The sequence below is a fragment of the Lathyrus oleraceus genome, chromosome 6 (assembly GCF_024323335.1).
Source record: "Lathyrus oleraceus cultivar Zhongwan6 chromosome 6, CAAS_Psat_ZW6_1.0, whole genome shotgun sequence".
Lineage (NCBI taxonomy): Eukaryota > Viridiplantae > Streptophyta > Magnoliopsida > Fabales > Fabaceae > Lathyrus > Lathyrus oleraceus.
Genome location: NC_066584.1, coordinates 142,222,395 through 142,244,494, shown reverse-complemented (window position 1 = coordinate 142,244,494; position 22,100 = coordinate 142,222,395). Strand labels below are relative to the sequence as shown.

The 22,100-nt window shown below is 41.3% G+C and overlaps 1 long non-coding RNA gene across 6 annotated transcripts; it reads right to left on the bottom strand.

Moving 5' to 3' along the window:
* Nucleotides 1-5,249: 5,249 nt before the first annotated feature.
* Nucleotides 5,250-21,688, bottom strand: LOC127097626 (uncharacterized). Of its 6 annotated transcripts, XR_007793116.1 has the most exons (8): nucleotides 21,507-21,688; nucleotides 21,300-21,398; nucleotides 20,850-21,032; nucleotides 20,505-20,727; nucleotides 20,122-20,407; nucleotides 19,637-19,974; nucleotides 18,789-19,528; nucleotides 5,250-5,586 (listed from the first exon to the last, which is right to left on the bottom strand). It is a non-coding gene; the product is annotated as an uncharacterized LOC127097626 (long non-coding RNA). The 6 variants fall into 6 exon arrangements; XR_007793117.1 differs by lacking the exons at nucleotides 5,250-5,586; nucleotides 18,789-19,528; nucleotides 19,637-19,974; nucleotides 20,122-20,407; nucleotides 20,505-20,727 and adding exons at nucleotides 5,933-6,025; nucleotides 6,172-6,457; nucleotides 6,555-6,777; XR_007793115.1 differs by lacking the exons at nucleotides 5,250-5,586; nucleotides 18,789-19,528; nucleotides 19,637-19,974; ... (1 more) ...; nucleotides 20,505-20,727; nucleotides 20,850-21,032 and adding exons at nucleotides 5,933-6,025; nucleotides 6,172-6,457; nucleotides 6,555-6,777; nucleotides 6,900-7,082.
* Nucleotides 21,689-22,100: the final 412 nt, after the last annotated feature.

Here is a 22,100-nt window from a genome sequence, read left to right as displayed (position 1 = left end):
GGATAAGGTATTTGGTTCCAAAGAGAAGGCAACTTTATACTACTGACGCATGGTAATGATCAATGAATAGGAAAGAATAAATAAATGTGCTCGCCAAGTGTTCGATGCCTTGTGCCTACGTATTCTCATCGCACAATGAGAAAGTCAGAGCTCTGTAGTTCAACCTATGACGGAACAAAGACCAGATATTTGATTGGATTTCCAAGAGGCAAAGAAAATTTCTTAAAAAGCAAGAGTGTGGCATTAACCAATGATGGTAATCGACCATAGTGACAAATGAACAAGTGTTGTTGGATTTGTGAAGGCATGGTCTGAACCAAAGATTTTACCAAATTTTGTGACTTTACAAGGTAGGAAAAGACGTTTTCTAGGGTTTCCAACCCCACAAGGAAGAATGAGAGATAGCCAGAGTCTGTAACTCCATAGGGCGAAATAGATGAATGCCAGAGTCCGTAACTCCATAGGGCACAGGAAAAGTAGCCAGAGCCTGTAACTCCACAAGGAAAAAGCGCAAAGATGTGCCATAGTTTGTAACTATATAAGAGCAAGAAATAGATTTCCAAAGTTTGTAACTCTAAATGGAAATATACATATGTGCGCCATAGTCTGTAACTATGCAAGGCAAAAGGAACTGAATTCCAGAGTTTATAACTCTATAAGGGGAAAAAGCAGGGTTGTCAGAGTCTGTAATTCCATAGGGAAAAAGCGAGCTTGCCACAGTTTGTAACTCTGTAGGGAAAGAATGCCATAGTTTGTAACTTACATTGAAATGCCTGTTTGTCAAAGTCTGTAACTGGGTAGGCAAAATGCAATGATACGTGCCATAGTCTATAACTATATAAGGCAGACAAAAGTGATTTCCAGAGTTTATGACTCTATAAGGATAAAGATAAATGATTTCAAAGTCTGTAACTATATAGACACTAAAAGAGATAGCCAGAGTATGTAACCCTATGGGCATAAAGAATGAATGCTAAAGTCTGTAACTTTATATGCAGAAAGAAATTGAGATTTTCCAAAGTTTGTAACTGTATAGGCAAAAATCAAGGTTTCCATAGTCCGTAACTCCATCTGGAAAAAGATAGCTTGCTATAGTCTGTAACTCTGTAGGGAAGGAATGCCAAAGTCTGTAACTGTATAGGCAAGGAATAAAGGATGCCAAAGTCTGTAACTCTATAGGCAATAAAAGAGGCAACCAGAGTTTGTAACCCTATGGGCATAAAGAATGAATGCTTAAGTATGTAACTTTATAGGAAGAAAGAAATGGAGATTTGCCAAAGTCTATAACTGTATAGAAAAAAAGTAAGGTTTCCAGAGTCTGTAACTCCATAGGGAAAAATATAGCTTTCCACAGTCTATAACTCTGTAGGGCAGGAATGTCAAAGTTTATAACTGTATAGGCAATAAAAGAGGTAGCCAGAGTATGTAACTTGTCATACCCTCAAATTTTACCTACCCATAACATCTTCTTAATCATTATACCATAAGCATACATCCCATACATATCATCTCATATGAATATTTATTTAATTTCCACAATAATCTACAAGCTCAAGGCATGGGATTCATCTACAAAGGCATAAGATCCTTTGATCATGTTGAGGTGTGCCCAAGCCACCTTAACCCTAATCTAATACTCAAACATCCCGCAAAGCTTGAAGGATCATCCAAGACATCTCACTAATTACCCAATTCCAATTTGGATGGTGAGTCCCCTTTGAGAAGCTTCAAGATTCATCTGATCACCCAAGGACCAAACCCTAGCTTATGACCCTCCTCTTGGCTTGTGCAAGTATTGATGCACCATGGATCTTGAACATGCCATTAAGGACCCCTCAAATCCAAAGTTTATTCATGCCACATACCCTTTAAACATCTCAATTTGGCCCTTACATCTCAAACCCTAATTCATCTGACCATGGTTCTTGATGAAAATTGTGGCTCAAGAAACCCTAATTTGGGGACCTTTTGACCTTTGAGCTGGATCATTTTTGGCCATCCAATCACACTAACACTCTTTCAACGTCATTTAATATCCATTTCAATCAAAATCAACCATTTAAACATCCATTTAATCCATGTTACAAGTAGTTGGTTCACACTTGATTTTTCAACTTTCCATGCCTTGACCCACCTACCAATTTAACCTAAAATCATTCCACAAAGGTCCAAACTTCATTTCCCATAATGATATGATCATTTTAGGTCAAAACATCCATCATTATGCCTTGGAAAGCAAGAAATCACAAAATCACCAAATTAGGTCATGTTGGTTGGTCACATTTTTGCAAGAATGGCCTACAGGACGTTCCAAAGGCCATAACTCTCTCATTTTTCAAGATTTTTAAATTCCACTTATAGAAAATGACTTAAATAACCTCCTATCCAACTTTGTTTCAAGGTCCAAGACCTAATTAATTTAGGAAGGGGCTAAATTTTGTTATTGGCCAAGGTGGTCCAATATGCCTATCATGCCCTAAAATCAACTTATGACCACTACTTTGACATTTTGCCATTTCCAAACCACAAACCCTTTTGATATGGTTCTTTTTATATTCAATCAAGTTCATATCAAGGAACAAATGGCCCAAAATTGAGACAAAATTAACAAGCCAAATTCTTTTGGCCTTGGTCCAAACATGAGTGTTCATCCTGATCAGCACACCAGACCAAGTAAAGACAGATTTTGCAATTGGGCATACCAAGTCTCCAAACTCATTAATTCTGATCCCAATGCTCCACCAACACATTACAAATGATATTGTGATGGGATTAGAATTCAACTTGCACATGGAAATCCCCTCAAACAGCAAACCTGACCCCATGTGCAAAATTCAGCTTTTGCCCAAAATGGTAAAAAGCATATTTTACTGCAGGGCATCTCATTACTTTTGGTTGCTCCAAAACCATGCTAGGGACCAAAAAAAACTTGCATGCAGTGAAAACGGCCACATAAGCTAGCTATTTCAGTGTTCCCCGAGTCAACACCAAACCATGTTTCAACTCCCATGTCAATTCTGCTCAAACCCTTTCAAGTTCCCCCCAAAACCATCCAGACATCTTCCCTATAAATAGGTGAAGGATTCCCATTGCAAATCCACGCTGAAAAAGGCCCCAAACACCATTTGCACATTTGTATTGAACCACCATTAACATAGCTTCGAGTTTTCAGTTCCAAAGTTTTTCAACCTCAAACCACCATCCAGAAACACTCACCACACATTACTCAAGCTTCCAAAACACTTAACCACCCTTCCCTAACCCTAATTTGACCTAAGACCAACCGTCAGAAAACTCCCATGAGCAACTTCTAATCATGTAGTTTTACTCACCCTCATCTCTGAAACAAGTTATCACTTGATTCGAAATTCATTTCTGATCATTAACCCTAACATTGTAGTTTTGATTATTCCATTTCCACCATTTAATTTTTAAATTAGGTCAAGTTCATTATTTTAATTTTTGAGAAAAAACTCCACACTCAGAGGCAATCAATGGCTCATGAGTGTGGAGGATGTTTTGTTTTTGATTATGTAATAAGGTTCCTTGGAAAACTCTGGTTGAAAACATGTATTTCCAAGTTTTGATTTCTGAGTCTGGCTCGAGGAAGAAGATGATTGTTGTGTGCGTTTGATTTCAAAAATATTTGTTGTCTTCTTTTGATTGGTTAAAACGCGCGCGCATTCCATTTATTAATTGTGTTTATTATTTATTCACTTCGGTTCGTTTCATATCACAACCGGGCCTTTGGCCTAGTGTAGCACCTCAAATTTGCCCCCTCATTCATGCATTCATTTTAGGTCATTTAACATTTCATATTGCATTTCATCATGCCAATCAGAATTAGCTCCAAGAGTTTGTCTTCCAAGAAGCTTGGATATCATCCAAGTCACTTGGTTTCATTTTCAGAGGTTTTCTTCAAAAGATCAAGCTTAACAGGCTCAGTACAGTTCAAAATTCAACTGTGAAATCGAAAGTTAACTATTGGTCAACAGAAGGTCAAATGGCCAGGGAATGACTTGAGTTACTTCCAACATGTTCAAATGGGGTCTATCCATCATTCAAAACGTTAATCTTGAAGGAGCAAAAGTTTGTTCATGAGCTGTCATGCTCGCTAGGCGAGCAGAATGGTTCGCCTAGCGAGTCCCAAGAAAGGCCACCAAAAGTCACCTGCGCCCAGAAGAACTTCCTGAGTTGTCTTGCTCGCTAGGCGAGAAAATTCTTTGCTAGGCGAAGCCCACGCGTTTTGAAAATAAAAAATATAACAGAAAAATCATGGGCTTGAATTGCCTTCATTCTGAGCCCACCAAGCCACGAAAATCAGGATATAAATTCTAAAATTCATTTGAGAAAAACGCTAGAACTAATTCATACACACTGAAAAACACTTTCACTCTCACACCTTTCACTCTGACTCACACACTTTTCACTTCCATCTCACACAAACCCTAACATTGCTTTGCAAACCCAACCGTGCAATTCAATTTCAATCGATCTCACCAATCAGGTTTTCCCTATTTCCACTACTTTATGCTTTCAATTTTAAATTTCTGAATGTATGAGGTATTATGGTTGAATTTGGAAGAGTGGGTATCGTTAGGTTTTGCATGTGGGTTTAGATGTGCATGAATGTTGTCATACCCCGATTTTGCTCCTGAATTTTTTATGTTTGTTTGGCATGCTTGGCCTAACCTAACTTTGATTTTACATGAGGATTGGTTTTGATCCAAAGTCATGGTGTTGTGATTGTGGATACCTCTATGGTCTGGGTCATCTGAACAACCAAGTTTCTTGTGTTTCTAGCCACTTGCCAGTCATGTTGTTGGTTCATGGATACTATGTCAAAACCCTAACCTTATGGTCTTATTTCATGGTTTTGTTCATACACATTATCAGTCAAGTTATTTTCTTTTCAAGAGTCAAACATTCAAGTTATGATTAAACCAATTGTGAAAACCAACTTCAAACCATTTTATTAATCCATTTCAATTTTATTTCATTACATTTGATTCCATACAAAAAAATACACAAAAATTGACACTTTGACCGATTGTTGACTTTGGTCAACAGTTGACTTTTTGGTCAACTTTGACCAAAGTCAACCCAAAATCCACAAACCCAAAAGTTCACCCTAACCAATAATTCATTTTTCATTTACAAAGAAAATACAAAAAAAATGCATTTTTGACCATTTGTTGACTTTAGTCAACGGTTGACTTTTTGGTCAACTTTGGCCAAAGTCAACCCTCACTTGCTCTTGACTATCCAAACTTGGCCTGGCCCTTTGTTTCATTGTGTCATCCAATCTTCATGTTTGTTGATGATTTTTCTTGTTTACTTCATTTGCAAGTAAGTCCCATTGAACAAACCAATTCAAAACTCCAAAACCATGAATTTTCAATGGTCATTCCTAACCTGTACCATTTTACAACAAAAAATCTGTTACCACATGATCCTAACACCAGTTGCTACTCCACATAGCCACCAAATAATAAACTGCAGCAGCACCACAGGAATGTGCTCATGGAAAGTGCAACCAAGTTCCCTACTCACAGTACACCACATCACCTAGCCAAAGCCTCCAACCTGCCATCAAACAACAAACTGCATCAAGCAATGCAACCAATACATATCTAGCAAGGCATCAAAACAGCTCATGCCACACATAGAAATCTAAGTCAGAAATCAACATAGAACCTGCAGCAACAACATGCCAAGTTAAATCGATATCCCCGCTGTTCCAACCCAAAGTCACTGCAAGCAAATACCGGCGGTGTGTATGGAAAGTGAAAGTTTCGACCAAAATCAAGAGGGAAACAAGACAAGGTTCACCTGGGAAGCTTAACCAGAAGTATGAAACAAAAGCACGAGAACAGTTCCATAGCAGTTTGATCATAAGTGAAAACAGTTGTTCCTAGCAACTCACAAAACAGTTCACACACCGGCAAAGCATCCCAAGCAAAAATCCAAAGCATCTCATGTAGCACATATAGATGATGCACGCCGTCAAAACCAACAGTTGTTCCTACAGTAATGCACACAAAAAAAGGGCAGGTTAAGTGCAAATGAAATAAAACACATTGTCATCGAATTCAGGTTGCAATCTACACCAGCATCAGGAAAATGGCAGTGTAAGGTTTTGGCGCTCAAGCGGAATACTTTGGTCATTACCTATCAAAACAGAAGCGGAATGGTGAAGTAAAAGTTGAAGTTAGCCGCCAACTTGTGTTAACATAACAACACCCTGCAAAATACCAAAGACATTCAATAAATTTCCCAAACTTGGACCTAATCCCATGCTACTTTGCCTTAATTCATCATCCAACAACCATGTTGGTTGTGTTTTCCCTTGTTTCTTCATTTCCAAGTAACTTAGCTCATTTTCATATTCATGACCATTATACCATGACTTGGATCCTTTGCCTTGACAACCAATCTTTACCTTGCTGAACTGGTCCTGCATTCATCAATAACCAAATACCCTAATCACATGATCAAATACGGTACATACATGATTGATTTGGCAAATCAATGCACATGGATTCTGAACTCACCTTGACACACCTTGTACTAGCATCCTGTCATCATGGTCCCGCAGCTGCCAAATCAAAACTTGAATTCCATAAGGTCATGGCGTGATGACTGAACTTAGAGCAAATGATTTGAAGCAATTCCATTTGAACAAACTTGTACCACCAAAGCAATGCAACAACCATGAACCGCGATACCCATAAAGCAAAGAAATGGACATTGGAACTAGCCGGTAGAAATTTGATCCTGCAGATGGGAATGGAAACCAATTCATGCGACTAAGAGTTTTTAGTACATGTTATCCAAAGATGCATCAGTCCTTACACAGGAGAAAACTCAACATTAAATAGAAGAAGGCCAATGTAAACCTGGAGCAAGTATCATGTTGCAAAATCAAGTTGCAGAGGCAAGTTGAGCAGGGTCGAACCTACTGAACAAAAACATCAGCAGACCCTGTTTCCACTACTATATTACAATGGTCTTATTTTGAATCCTTATTGCCATGCATCATGAAGAAATACTGCAAGTATACCTAGTCCAAATCCACTAGCCTGCAGCATGAAACATCAATAATGTCAAAGATCAAACCACCACAAAACTCAAACCTTCAACCATGTCCACAACCCACCAAACATGAATAAGATTGCAGCAAACCAAGCTCACCATTTTTTTTTACTGCGGTAAAAAAGGGACACATCAATCAGTCAAATTGCAAAATCCAAAGTGCAAAATCATTAACCAACAGTCAGAGGGCAAAATCCAAAGATATCCCAAATTGGTATAAGGTCAAAGCAGAGAAGAAAGTTTGTGAAGGATACCTTTTCTTGAATCTAACATGGAAAAGGTCAATCCAATTTCTGAGCATCCAAAGTGCTTTGCAGAGTTACTTTTGAACACAAGGGCACCAATTTGTAACCCTAATTCACAGAATATAAAGAGGAGAGGCAAATCAGTGAAAAGGGGAGACAACGAAAATCAGAGGCGGAACAATTGACAAACCCTAATCACCAAATCAAAGACAAACCTGTGAGCTTCATCGTTGCCGTTGTCACCGCCGAAGGTTAGTTTTTGTTCAGCCATTGCTTTATTACTTGATTGAGTTCGAGATTTTGAGAGAGATTCATCGAGGGTGACGAGGGTTAAGATTGACGAGGTCGTGAGAGGTGAGTGAATGAGAGGTTGTGAGAGGTGAGAAAAGGTTGAGGACGATGAGGGTTGAGAGAGAGAGATTTTCTGAGTTTGACAGAGAACTCGTAAGATGCGAGAGAGAGGGGGGAAGACGAACTCCTCTGTGTTCTCTTCCCCGTTCCCATTTCTTTTTCTGTTTTCTTTTTTTAATTAATTTCTTTTTTTATTATTTATTTTTTTAATTTAATTTGTTTTTTTTCCAGAGATAATACAAAACCATAAAAATGTTTGTTTTGTTTTTTTTATTTTAAATCTTTAGCCCGGTTCATATATTTAGGGTAGTATCTCAATAGCAGATAGTATTGAGTGGCCTAGTGGAGAGAGTTTAGTTGCATAATATTAGGGGGAGAGGGTTCGATACTCATGTGAGGTACTTTTTGCTTATTATTTGATTTTATCTTCCTTTAGCATTTTTTATCCTCTTAGTATTTTGTTAATATCTTCTTTTTACGTTTATTATACTTATAATTTCATTTGTTAATAATGCATAGTTATTGTATTTGAATTTAGTTCAAAAACCATTTTTTCAAACTATAAAAATCATACTTTTCTCGGTTTAATATCGAGCCCATTTTTTACACCCTTGTAAGTCGATTGCTTTTTAAGCATCGCCATCAACCTCACATAGCTTACTCTTGGGCTTTCTTACAATGAGCCGGTTCCCTTACACTTACACTCATACATTGTTTATTGTTTCATTATTTCATTCTTTGATTATTTGATTTGATTATATACTTGTTTATATCTTACTTGTTTGATTAACTGTTGCCTACTTGTGTGATGTATGAGGCATATATTTATATTGTTTGATTGCCATGTCAACCCCCATTCATAACAAATGTATCCCTCTCCCATGAAATGTATAATATTTATTCTTTCATTCTTTATTCATCTGTTAATACAAGAATTAAAATGAACATTCGATAACCATTTCAAAGCAAGATCAAAACCTCGATCCAACGTCGAGTAATCGTTTTTCAAAACCTAACAGAACCAGCACGTATTCATCCACCCTTTTGTAAGTCGATTGCTTTATGCATCGCCATCAACCTTGTAAGTCGATTGCTTTATGCATCGCCATCAACCTTGTAAGTCAATTGCTTCGTGCATCGCCATCTACCTTTATCCCTAACACTTCTCCTTGCTCCATTCGTCGATTCTTGTTCCGATTAGGTAGCACCCATTAGATAGAACCCTTTGTATGATAACATAGGTAGGATTCCCATATTCTTTGCATGCTAACATTAGGTAGATATTCCCATTTGTAAATCCTAAACACTTAAGTACACATTGCATGACAACTTTAGGGCAGAGCTTCCCCCACTTCTAGACCTTTCCGAGCGTCTCCGATCCTGTGGCATGTAGTCCGTCCTATTGCAAAGAGGTAACTGCCTAAGACTCGATTCAGCGAGCTGTGACACCTACTGCTAGGGCGTGAACAGATTGCCCACTCTCTTTTGACACAACTGGTGTCCTCCTTTTCTAAGTCCATATTCAGATGGCACCCCCCTATGAAGGGGAACTACATCGCCCTGATCCTTGTTCCAGACGAGGTATGTAGGCAGGTGGTCGTGCGAGACCACTCCGGGCACCTTTCTTTTTCTTTTTGTGTGTGTTTTGGTTCGGATGCTGATGTAAGTCCAGTGATTGGCAGTCGGGCTCCATGTTTGCCACCTTTTTGTGTGTAGGTGTCTTGTTTTGTTTGGCGTGCGTGAGCCGAACTACGACAACTCTGATTCTCATGTTCAGATGAGATACGTAGGCACAAGATGCGAGGTCTTGCCGAGTTTGACTAACAACTAACAACTAATCCTTGTTTGCTTTCGCCCTCGTTGCGATCCTTTCTCTCGCCCTCGTTGCGATCGAGACATTCCCTTCCTCTTTCCCTAGTTGCAATCGAGACCCTTATTCCCGTAGTTAGTTTGAACTACGTTTTGCTCTGATTCTCATTCCCGATGAGATACGTAGGCATAAGACGCGATGTCTTAGCGAGCACACATCTCTTTCACCCATAGGTAGCCGAGCTACGAAGACTCTGATTCTCATTTCAGATGAGATACGTATGCAGTGGATGCGACATCCGTGCGAGTCATTTTCTTTGACCCTTTTCTTTTAGTAAATAGTACATTAGATAAACACACACCCTTTAGACAAGAAACAACAAGAGTGGATCCCGTAGAGTACTACGGATGCGTAGGGGTGCTAATACCTTCCCTTCGCATAATCGACTCCCGAACCCGAGATTTGGTTGCGAGACCTTGTCTTTTCCTTTCCTCTCTTCAGGTTTACTTCGAGCGTTTCCTTTCCCTCCTTTGGGATAAATAACGCACGGTGGCGACTCTTCTGTCATTTCTTTCTTCGCCGGTTGTTTTTTCGCATACTGTATTTTTCGGGTTGCGACAGCTGGCGACTCTGCTGGGGAAGTGGTTTCCCTAAACGAGTCCCTCCTAGCTTTTGTAGGTTTCTTGTTTATTGGGTGTTTATTCTTTTGTACAGTTATTTATTTTCAGCATTTACCTGCTTTACCTTATTGCATTCATGTACATATGTTTGCTGTATCTGCTGCCGTTTATCTGTTTGTTGGGGTGGGGTGTTCTATGAGAGGTAAGTCCATTACCCAGGCTTGAGTGTACACACAGATTTTAGAGTGGATGTTCATGAGGCTTGCGTGGCATGTTGCTACGTTAAGTCGTTCGTGAAGAACCACACCCAGACGAGGTTTCTCTTGGATATATTATGTCCTACGGATGTTCCGTAACGACATGATGTTCCTCTAGAAATTGTCGACTCTGGTGACCATTTTCCGAGAACTCAGTCGAGGCCTCTCCTCCGAGACGTGATTATGTTAGCTCTGGTGGGCGCATTCTCGCTGCTCAATCCGAGGACCCCGAGACTGGGAACTTGCTTTAGGATATCCTGTTGAGGGGAGTCAGCAGAGGTCTTTTATCCCGTAATAATGCTAAACCTTCAGTGGTAAACGTATTATTCTCGACTGAAGGGCTGAAGCTGACAAACTTCTGTTCTTAGAACCTACCAGTGAGGGGAGGGTTTGATCTCTACAGATACGGTTTCTGCCAGTGGTGCTGTGATGGTGACTTTGGTTCAGCCAAATTTATGGACGTTTATTTCTGGGACGCCGGAGTTATGTCCGTGGTTTATCAGCGGGTTCCGTTTATTTCGGATCCCTGGGATGAATCTGTGGGTGCTCACTCAGATGGTGACTCAGTTCTCCAGACATGGGTTCAGATGCCAGTTGATCAGATTGACTTTGGGTTTCAGATGGTTGTGATCAGAGTTCAAGCCGAAGCTTCGGATCCTGTGTGCCGAGATGCACAGCCTGCCAGTCTTGGCTCCATCATTTGCATCATAGCATGTTTATTTTCCAAAAAAATAATAATGCATGAAAAAAGTTAACTCGCATGTGCATATCCTTTTCAGGATCATTCATGATAAAATAGCATCTGCATCATATGCATATCATGCACATATCATCCTTGCATTGCAGACATGCTTGGGAGAGACTTCTCACTCTGGGATTTGACTGAGACTGGATTGTTGATCATCGTCCGCACCGCAACCAGATTGAATCATCAGAGGAGTATGGATCAAGTCCAAGCTGAGTTGGCTGAGATGAGGGCAAACATGGCCCAGTTCATGACCATGATGCAAGGAGTTGTTCATGGGAAAGAGGAGCTGCGTGCCTTAGCCCAGAGACAGGAAGCTGTGATTCTGCCGCCCAGTCGTGCTTCACCAGAGGGGGTCCTTGTCAATGATCAAATTACTGCTGTCACTATTCCCGTCAACAACTATGTTGTGGGTGAAGATTTGAGGGGTATTATAATCAGTGAACAGCCTCTTGCTGCAGAGATTGTTAATGTCAGAGCAACCCGCGCTCCGGTTCGCCATCCTGGCTCTTCAAGTTCTTCCGATTCTAAGAAGCCATCCTCTAGGGCACCCAAAAGGGGAGAAAGTGAAACAAATGCTGTGCACCGTCGAAGGAGTGCAAACAGAGGACCACATCGTCAGGCTGCTGCTGTGACTATTCCAGCAACTCAACCTTAACAACAGCAGAGAAGGCCAACTCAGCAGTATCAACATCAGCAACATCGTCCGCAACGGCAGGCTTACCAGCCTCCCAATGATAATCAAGCTAGTATGAGTAATGAGAGGAAGAGGATCATTTTTGACCCGATCCCTACGTCGTACTCAGAGTTGTATCCCTCTTTGATAGAGCGGAACTTGATTACTCCCAGAGACCCGCCGGCCGTACCCGTCAACCCTCGGTGGTGGTATAGGCCTGAGCAGCATTGTGTGTATCATTCGGGTGCTCCTGGGCACGATGTGGAAAGCTGCTTTCAGTTGAAGAGTAAGGTGCAGGACCTTGTCAGATCAGGTATTCTGAGCTTTGAGGATTTGGGTCCCAATGTTAATCGAGCTTGAAGATAGCAAGTCCCGAGCTGGCGTCGACTTGTCTTCTGAGATCTTCAGCAAAGAGGGTTGTTCAAAAGCAGAAGCTGCTGATGCAAAGGATACTGACAGTTGTCATCCCCGGTGGGATCTATCACAATTGGGTCACTGTCGGCTTTCCTACAGCGTTCATAAGTCAGAGTAATAATCACTTTGTTTAAAAACCCTTCTCCCATGCCAAAAGGAGAAGTGATGACATTGTTGGCAACATTTTGTGCAATGATATTTTCATTCAAATAAATCCATGTTAAACATTTGTTTTTCCATTTGTTTTCCCTTTTCGCTTTTTGCATGAAATTGGTGATCACAAAAAACCCTAAAAAACAAAAATAAAAGCAATCTTTTCATCTGCATAACGATTGTCTTGTTTGTTTTTCAAAAAGCTTTTCATCTCTAAATCATTATGCAGGTTGTTTCTTAAACCCATTAAACATAATGATCGGACGTCATCTCCCAATTTTGAATTCCCTGTATTCGAAGCGGACGAAGATGATGTTGAAGGGATTCCTGACGGTATTTCCCGACTTCTTGAGCAAGAAAAGAAGATCACTCAGCTGCATCTCGAGAATCAGCAGAACAGCCAACTGGGGCATCAAAAAAAAAAGAAAAAAAAAGAAAGAAAAAGAAAGAAAGAAACAAAAGAAAAATTAGCACCCTCAAAGTCCCAAGTTGACTGATGCTGAATTCGATCGAAAAGAAGAGATCAACTGCCATGTGTCATGGTCAGTCATATCAGCAGAGAGTGAAGAAAGCATTCGACAAGAAGGTCAAGCCTCGTGTGTTCCGAGAAGGTGACCCTGTGCTCAAGAAAGTCTTGTCTTTCGTGCCCGATTCCAGGGGCAAGTGAACCCCCAAGCTATGAATGTCCATATGTGGTCAAGAAAGCCTTTTCAGGCGGTGCTCTGACACTTACAACAATGGATGGAGAAGTTCACTCGTCTTGGGAACTCCGATGCAGTCAAGAAATACTTCGCCTAAAAGAAAAAAGCAAAACAGCTCGCTAAGTCGAACACCCCAAAGGGCGACTTAGGCAAAAAGGAGCGTCTCGGTGGATTGAAAACCCGAAAGGGCGATCCAGGCAAAAGTTAGAGACATTGAAAAAAGAATTTGCATCCCGCTAGATTGAACACCTCACACTAGGGCAATCTAGGCAAAAATTAGGGATTTGGCAAGTAACTGCATCTTGACAAGACTGTGCTCTATATCTGTCATCCGTCAGGGATTCTCGATTCGTCGTCGACTGAAGCTCCGAATACATCGAAAATTCGGAATGGTAGAGGAAAGGTCATTATGTTCAATGTAGCCCTCTCCAATATATATCACCGATTTCAAACTTGTACAGATCTATGGAGTCTCGCCCTTTGCAGACTACCATTCCATCACATCAATTTGAGCTTTTATCCAATTATTTGCACTCTTATTTGTTTTAACTCAACAAATGTTTTGCATGTTTTAAGTGATAAAGTATCATCGTTTTCAAAATAAACAAATTTTTCACAAAAAAATTGTTCTTAAACAAAGTGAACATTCACGATGATGGAAGGATACTTAGGAGATCCGCAGTGCTCTCCTGAGGGTGGTATGATTACCAACAGGTAAGACATTTGTTCGTATCTCGAGCATAACTGTATCTTTCTCCTGTCGAACCTCTTTTGGTTTCTCCTCAGCAAGGTTGCTCAGTGCAGTGTTGGTTGAAGTTGTTTATCTTCATGTTCCCAGCAGAGCAGTCTTCCTCCCTCCCCCAGCATGGGTGCTCTTCTTGGAAGATTCAGTATTTGGTGGATTGACATCCAGTACTCCATCATGTCCTCAGATAGATCCCCAGCGGAGTTGTTAGCATGAGGAGCTTTATTAATGCCTATCTATCTTCATCAGAGATCTGGTTGCTTCTGAGTATCTCTGATTTCCAGCACGAGTTGTTGTGGCGCGTCCGCCAGTATGTTGAACTCTTTTCTCCGGTTATGACTGACGATCCCTCCGGAAACCTCTGGTGGCCTTCCTCCCCAGCAGGATGGTGTTGCTCCCTGATATCCCAGTCTCTAGTGGATTTTCTTGGCTCTCTGGTGACTTTGGTTTTCCCTCCGGAAGAGTGGTACCGGATGGTTGATTTCCGGACCTGTGTGTTGAGCACGCCTGTTTGTCAGCATTCATCATACATTTTTAGGTATCATGCATACATGCATAATCATAGCATTCGGATACTCATGTTGCAGCTGTTGCCGTGTATCTGTTGATGGTTGCCTCCTGCTATTTGGTGATACAGATCTCTCCAGTAGATTTCCCTAGCAGAGTTGGGTGTGTCTGATCTCTCCATGTAGAGCTAACCCCTTAAGCAGAAAGTGTATATCCTTTCTTGCCATTTCCCCACTGAGATACATCCTCGTGGATGACGGTTGTTTCCGTTCCCTCCCTACACGGGATGGGTTTTCCCTATTGAGTTCTTTCCTCATTAGGATGAGTCCTGATTCAGTCTGCCTTTTTGGATCGATCCTAAACTGGCTTCCTGTTGGCTGTCTCCCGTGCTTCCCTGGGGCATAAATGAATAGTCGCTCACTAATCGGCACTCATTCATCTCATCCTCAGCAGAATTTGTGGCTTCTACCTACAAACCGGTAGTTGTAAGTCCTATCTTTGTGGTTTTCTACCTATTAACTGGTAGCTGTAAAATCCCACTTTCATCCCCTAGTAGAGTTAACCCTTTGTGCTCATCCTGGTCGATGACTGGTTACTTTTCTGTGGTTTTCTGCCTACAAACCGGTAGATGTAATCCCCTCTTTGTGGTATGGATAGTCTTGTCCCCTTTGGATACTTGCCTTGATCAAGTAGTATTGTCCCCAGTGGGTCTTCCCCTTTCTTTTGGGTATTTGCTCCGAGTTAGCAACTTTATCCTCTTTTGATTGGTCATCTTTTGCATGCCTAGTCCTGGTACCCTGATGCCTTTCTTTTCGGTCGATTATTCATTTAACAACCTACAACCCGGTTATGGATAATCTTCCATGCGAGTGTATTATCTACATTTTGACGGCTACAGATAATATATCTCATGCACTCTTTGGTCAATCTTTCGATTGTTATCCCCAGCATGGGTCTTTGGCATGCGTGTCGGCTCACGTATCACTGTTTTGTTATCTTCGCTGATGCTGATAGACATGAAGTTTTTTCCGGTATTCAGACCGAAGTGGCATTCAGGCCAGTTTCCGGTATCCAGACCGAAGTGGCATTCAGGCCAGTTTCCGGTATTCAGACCGAAGTGGCGTTCAGGCCAATTTCCGATTTTCAGATCGAAGAAGTTTCCGACGATCAGGTCGATGTACTTATGGCATTCAGGCCAATTTTCCGGTGTTCAGACCGAGGCGGTATTCAGATCGAAGTGGCGTTCAGGCCAATTTCCGATTTTCAGATCGAAGAATTTTCCGACGATCAGGTCGATGTACTTATGGCATTCAGGCCAATTTTCCGGTATCCAGACCGAAGTGGCATTCAGGCCAGTTTCCGATTTCCAGATCGAAGAAGTTCTCAACAATCAGGACGAAGAACTTATGGTATTCAGACCAGTTTTCCGGTATTCAGACCGAGGTGGTATTCAGACCAGTATTCCGGTGTTCAGACCGAGGCGGTATTCAGACCGAAGTGGCATTCAGGCCAATTTTCCGGTATCCAGACCGAAGTGGCATTCAGGCCAGTTTCCGATTTCCAGATCGAAGAAGTTCTCAACAATCAGAACAAAGAACTTATGGTATTCAGACCAGTTTTCCGGTATTCAGACCGAGGTGGTATTCAGACCAGTATTCCGGTATTCAGACCGAGGTGGTGTTCAGACCGAGGCGGTAGTCAGACCAATGCGGCATTCCGGCCAGTTTCTGATTTTCAGATCGAAGAAGTTTCCGACGATCAGGTCGAGGTACTTATGGCATTCAGGCCAATTTTCCGGTGTTCAGACCGAGGCGGTATTCAGACCGAAGTGGCGTTCAGGCCAATTTCCGATTTTCAGATCGAAGAATTTTCCGACGATCAGGTCGATGTACTTATGGCATTCAGGCCAATTTTCCGGTATCCAGACCGAAGTGGCATTCAGGCCAGTTTCCGATTTCCAGATCGAAGAAGTTCTCAACAATCAGGACGAAGAACTTATGGTATTCAGACCAGTTTTCCGGTATTCAGACCGAGGTGGTATTCAGACCAGTATTCCGGTGTTCAGACCGAGGCGGTATTCAGACCGAAGTGGCATTCAGGCCAATTTTCCGGTATCCAGACCGAACTGGCATTCAGGCCAGTTTCCGATTTCCAGATCGAAGAAGTTCTCAACAATCAGGACGAAGAACTTATGGTATTCAGACCAGTTTTCTGGTATTCAGACCGAGGTGGTATTCAGACCAGTATTCCGGTATTCAGACCGAGGTGGTGTTCAGACCGAGGCGGTAGTCAGACCAATGCGGCATTCCGGCCAGTTTCCGATTTTCAGATCGAAGAAGTTTCCGACAATCAGGTTGAAGAACTTATGGCATTCAGGCCAATTTTCCGATGTTCAGACCGAGACGGTATTCAGACCAAAGTGGCATTCAGGCCAGTTTTCCCGGTATCCAGACCGAAGTGGCATTCAGGCCAGTCTTTCCCGATTTTCAGATCGAAGAAGTTTCCGGTATCCAGACCGAAGTGGCATTCAGGCCAGTTTTCCCGGTATCCATACCGAAGTGGCGTTCAGGCCAGTTCCCGGTATCCAGACCGAAGTGGCATTCAGGCCAGTTTTCCCGGTATCCAAACCGAAGTGGCATTCAGGCCAGTTTTCCTGGTATCCAGACCGAAGTGACATTCAGGCCAGTTTTCCCGGTATCCAGACCGAAGTGGCATTCAGGCCAGTCTTTCCCGATTTTCAGATCGAAGAAGTTTCCGGTATCCAGACCGAAGTGGCATTCAGGCCAGTTTTCCCGGTATCCAGACCGAAGTGGCATTCAAGCCAGTCTTCCCCGATTTTCAGATCGAAGAAGTTCCCGGTATCCAGACCGAAGTGACGTTCAGGCCAGTTTTCCCGGTATCCAGACCGATGTGGCGTTCAGGCCAGTTTTCCCGGTATTCAGACCGAAGTGGCATTCAGGCCAGTTCCCGGTATCCAGACCGAAGTGGCATTCAGGCCAGTTTTCCGGGTATTCAGACCGAAGTGGCATTCAGGCCAGTTTTCCCGGTATCCAGACCGAAGTGGCTTTCAAGCCAGTCTTTCCCGATTTTCAGATCGAAGAAGTTTCCGACGATCAAGTCGAAGTACTTGTGGCATTCAGGCCAGTTTTCCGATTTCCAGATCGAAGTGGTGTTCAGACCAGATTTCCGGGGATCAGACCAACATTGATACTCTCATATTCCAATGCTTAGTGTTCGGACTAATGTGTGGCGTTCAGGTCATGGGTATTCTTGTGTTACCATTTATTTTGGTATCCAGGTCAACTTTCTGTTTCGACACTCAGGCCGATTTTTCACCGTACCAGACAGACTCTTCTTTCGAGATTGCTTCTTTGCCGATTCTGACAGACATTGTTAATTATTTTCATACGGATTCAGGATCAAAATCCGGGTCTTCTTTGCTTCTTTGCTTCTTTGATCATATGAAGAATACCCCGCTTCATATTCTCTAGTTGAAGACGCTTAAATAGGGGCAGCTGTCATACCCCGATTTTGCTCCTGAATTTTTTATGTTTGTTTGGCATGCTTGGCCTAACCTAACTTTGATTTTACATGAGGATTGGTTTTGATCCAAAGTCATGGTGTTGTGATTATGGATACCTCTATGGTCTGGGTCATCTGAACAACCAAGTTTCTTGTGTTTCTAGCCACTTGCCAGTCATGTTGTTGGTTCATGGATACTATGTCAAAACCCTAACCTTATGGTCTTATTTCATGGTTTTGTTCATACACATTATCAGTCAAGTTATTTTCTTTTCAAGAGTCAAACATTCAAGTTATGATTAAACCAATTGTGAAAACCAACTTCAAACCATTTTATTAATCCATTTCAATTTTATTTCATTACATTTGATTCCATACAAAAAAATACACAAAAATTGACACTTTGACCGATTGTTGACTTTGGTCAACAGTTGACTTTTTGGTCAACTTTGACCAAAGTCAACCCAAAATCCACAAACCCAAAAGTTCACCCTAACCAATAATTCATTTTTCATTTACAAAGAAAATACAAAAAAAATGCATTTTTGACCATTTGTTGACTTTGGTCAACGGTTGACTTTTTGGTCAACTTTGACCAAAGTCAACCCTCACTTGCTCTTGACTATCCAAACTTGGCCTGGCCCTTTGTTTCATTGTGTCATCCAATCTTCATGTTTGTTGATGATTTTTCTTGTTTACTTCATTTGCAAGTAAGTCCCATTGAACAAACCAATTCAAAACTCCAAAACCATGAATTTTCAATGGTCATTCCTAACCTGTACCATTTTACAACAAAAAATCTGTTACCACATGATCCTAACACTAGTTGCTACTCCACATAGCCACCAAATAATAAACTGCAGCAGCACCACAGGAATGTGCTCATGGAAAGTGCAACCAAGTTCCCTACTCACAGTACACCACATCACCTAGCCAAAGCCTTCAACCTGCCATCAAACAACAAACTGCAGCAAGCAATGCAACCAATACATATCTAGCAAGGCATCAAAACAGCTCATGCCACACATAGAAATCTAAGTCAGAAATCAACATAGAACCTGCAGCAACAACATGCCAAGTTAAATCGATATCCCCGCTGTTCCAACCCAAAGTCACTGCAAGCAAATACCGGCGGTGTGTATGGAAAGTGAAAGTTTCGACCAAAATCAAGAGGGAAACAAGACAAGGTTCACCTGGGAAGCTTAACCAGAACGATGAAACAAAAGCACGAGAACAGTTCCATAGCAGTTTGATCATAAGTGAAACAATGAATAAATAAAAGCAAGGTTATAATGTGAAGCATATTTTACAGGATGCTATGCAGTCTCAAGTTCACAATCAAGGGCAGCAGCATCCTATTCCTTTGCCCAATCAGCCGCAGCCACGCCAACAGCTTCTATCTCAAAACATTCAAAATAATATTGCATCTCAGCCCAACCTTCCACCTGTATCTGGTCTAGCCCAGGCTCCCATCCCGAATGTTGGCCAGAATTCAAACATTCAAATTTCCAACATTCAAAATATGTTTAATGCTTCCCAGAGACAAATGCAAGGGAGGCAGCAAGTTGTTCCTCAACAACAGCAGCAACAGTCACAGAATCCACAACAGTATCTGTACAACCAACAGCTTTTGAGACATAAGCTTCAGATGCAATCTCAACAACAGCAACAAAAGCAACACGGAAACCTGCATTTTCACAACAGAAGCAAAAGTCAACGGCAGATCGTGGCATCTAAACCAATGCATCATCATAGCTACTAACATATCTGTTGCATAGAGGAAATAAAGCAAAACCTGCAGTGAAACCCACAAGGTAACCTATGCGGTTCCTGGAAAACCCAAATCAAAAGCTATACAACACAATGAGGTAGCCCAAAGGCAGCGGTACTTGCGATACTAATTCAGTAGCCGTAATGGCGCTTGACTAACCAATCTACAATAGATTGGCAATGTGAAACGAATAGTGTAATTGCCAAAATGCTGTAAAAAAATACCCCTGCCATACTAAACCTAAACCGCTGCTAGCAGCTCACAAAACAGTTCACACACCGGCAAAGCATCCCAAGCAAAAATCCAAAGCATCTCATGTAGCACATATAGATGATGCACACCGTCAAAACCAACAGTTGTTCCTACAGTAATGCACACAAAAAAAAGGGCAGGTTAAGTGCAAATGAAATAAAACACATTGTCATCGAATTCAGGCTGCAATCTACACCAGCATCAGGAAAATGGCAGTGTAAGGTTTTGGCGCTCAAGCGGAATACTTTGGTCATTACCTATCAAAACAGAAGCGGAATGGTGAAGTAAAAGTTGAAGTTAGCCGCCAACTTGTGTTAACATAACAACACCCTGCAAAATACCAAAGACATTCAATAAATTTCCCAAACTTGGACCTAATCCCATGCTACTTTGCCTTAATTCATCATCCAACAACCATGTTGGTTGTGTTTTCCCTTGTTTCTTCATTTCCAAGTAACTTAGCTCATTTTCATATTCATGACCATTATACCATGACTTGGATCCTTTGCCTTGACAACCAATCTTTACCTTGCTGAACTGGTCCTGCATTCATCAATAACCAAATACCCTAATCACATGATCAAATACGGTACATACATGATTGATTTGGCAAATCAATGCACATGGATTCTGAACTCACCTTGACATACCTTGTACTAGCATCCTGTCATCATGGTCCCGCAGCTGCCAAATCAAAACTTGAATTCCATAAGGTCATGGCGTGATGACTGAACTTAGAGCAAATGATTTGAAGCAATTCCATTTGAACAAACTTGTACCACCAAAGCAATGCAACAACCATGAACCGCGATACCCATAAAGCAAAGAAATGGACATTGGAACTAGCCGGTAGAAATTTGATCCTGCAGATGGGAATGGAAACCAATTCATGCGACTAAGAGTTTTTAGTACATGTTATCCAAAGATGCATCAGTCCTTACACAGGAGAAAACTCAACATTAAATAGAAGAAGGCCAATGTAAACCTGGAGCAAGTATCATGTTGCAAAATCAAGTTGCAGAGGCAAGTTGAGCAGGGTCGAACCTACTGAACAAAAACATCAGCAGACCCTGTTTCCACTACTATATTACAATGGTCTTATTTTGAATCCTTATTGCCATGCATCATGAAGAAATACTGCAAGTATACCTAGTCCAAATCCACTAGCCTGCAGCATGAAACATCAATAATGTCAAAGATCAAACCACCACAAAACTCAAACCTTCAACCATGTCCACAACCCACCAAACATGAATAAGATTGCAGCAAACCAAGCTCACCATTTTTTTTTACTGCGGTAAAAAAGGGACACATCAATCAGTCAAATTGCAAAATCCAAAGTGCAAAATCATTAACCAACAGTCAGAGGGCAAAATCCAAAGATATCCCAAATTGGTATAAGGTCAAAGCAGAGAAGAAAGTTTGTGAAGGATACCTTTTCTTGAATCTAACATGGAAAAGGTAAATCCAATTTCTGAGCATCCAAAGTGCTTTGCAGAGTTACTTTTGAACACAAGGGCACCAATTTGTAACCCTAATTCACAGAATATAAAGAGGAGAGGCAAATCAGTGAAAAGGGGGAGACAACGAAAATCAGAGGCGGAACAATTGACAAACCCTAATCACCAAATCAAAGACAAACCTGTGAGCTTCATCGTTGCCGTTGTCACCGCCGAAGGTTAGTTTTTGTTCAGCCATTGCTTTATTACTTGATTGAGTTCGAGATTTTGAGAGACATTCATCGAGGGTGACGAGGGTTAAGATTGACGAGGTCGTGAGAGGTGAGTGAATGAGAGGTTGTGAGAGGTGAGAAAAGGTTGAGGACGATGAGGGTCGAGAGAGAGAGATTTTCTGAGTTTGACAGAGAACTCGTAAGATGCGAGAGAGAGGGGGGAAGACGAACTCCTCTGTGTTCTCTTCCCCGTTCCCATTTCTTTTTCTGTTTTCTTTTTTTAATTAATTTCTTTTTTTATTATTTATTTTTTTAATTTAATTTGTTTTTTTCCAGAGATAATACAAAACCATAAAAATGTTTGTTTTGTTTTTTTTATTTTAAATCTTTAGCCCGGTTCATATATTTAGGGTAGTATCTCAATAGCAGATAGTATTGAGTGGCCTAGTGGAGAGAGTTTAGTTGCATAATATTAGGGGGAGAGGGTTCGATACTCATGTGAGGTACTTTTTGCTTATTATTTGATTTTATCTTCCTTTAGCATTTTTTATCCTCTTAGTATTT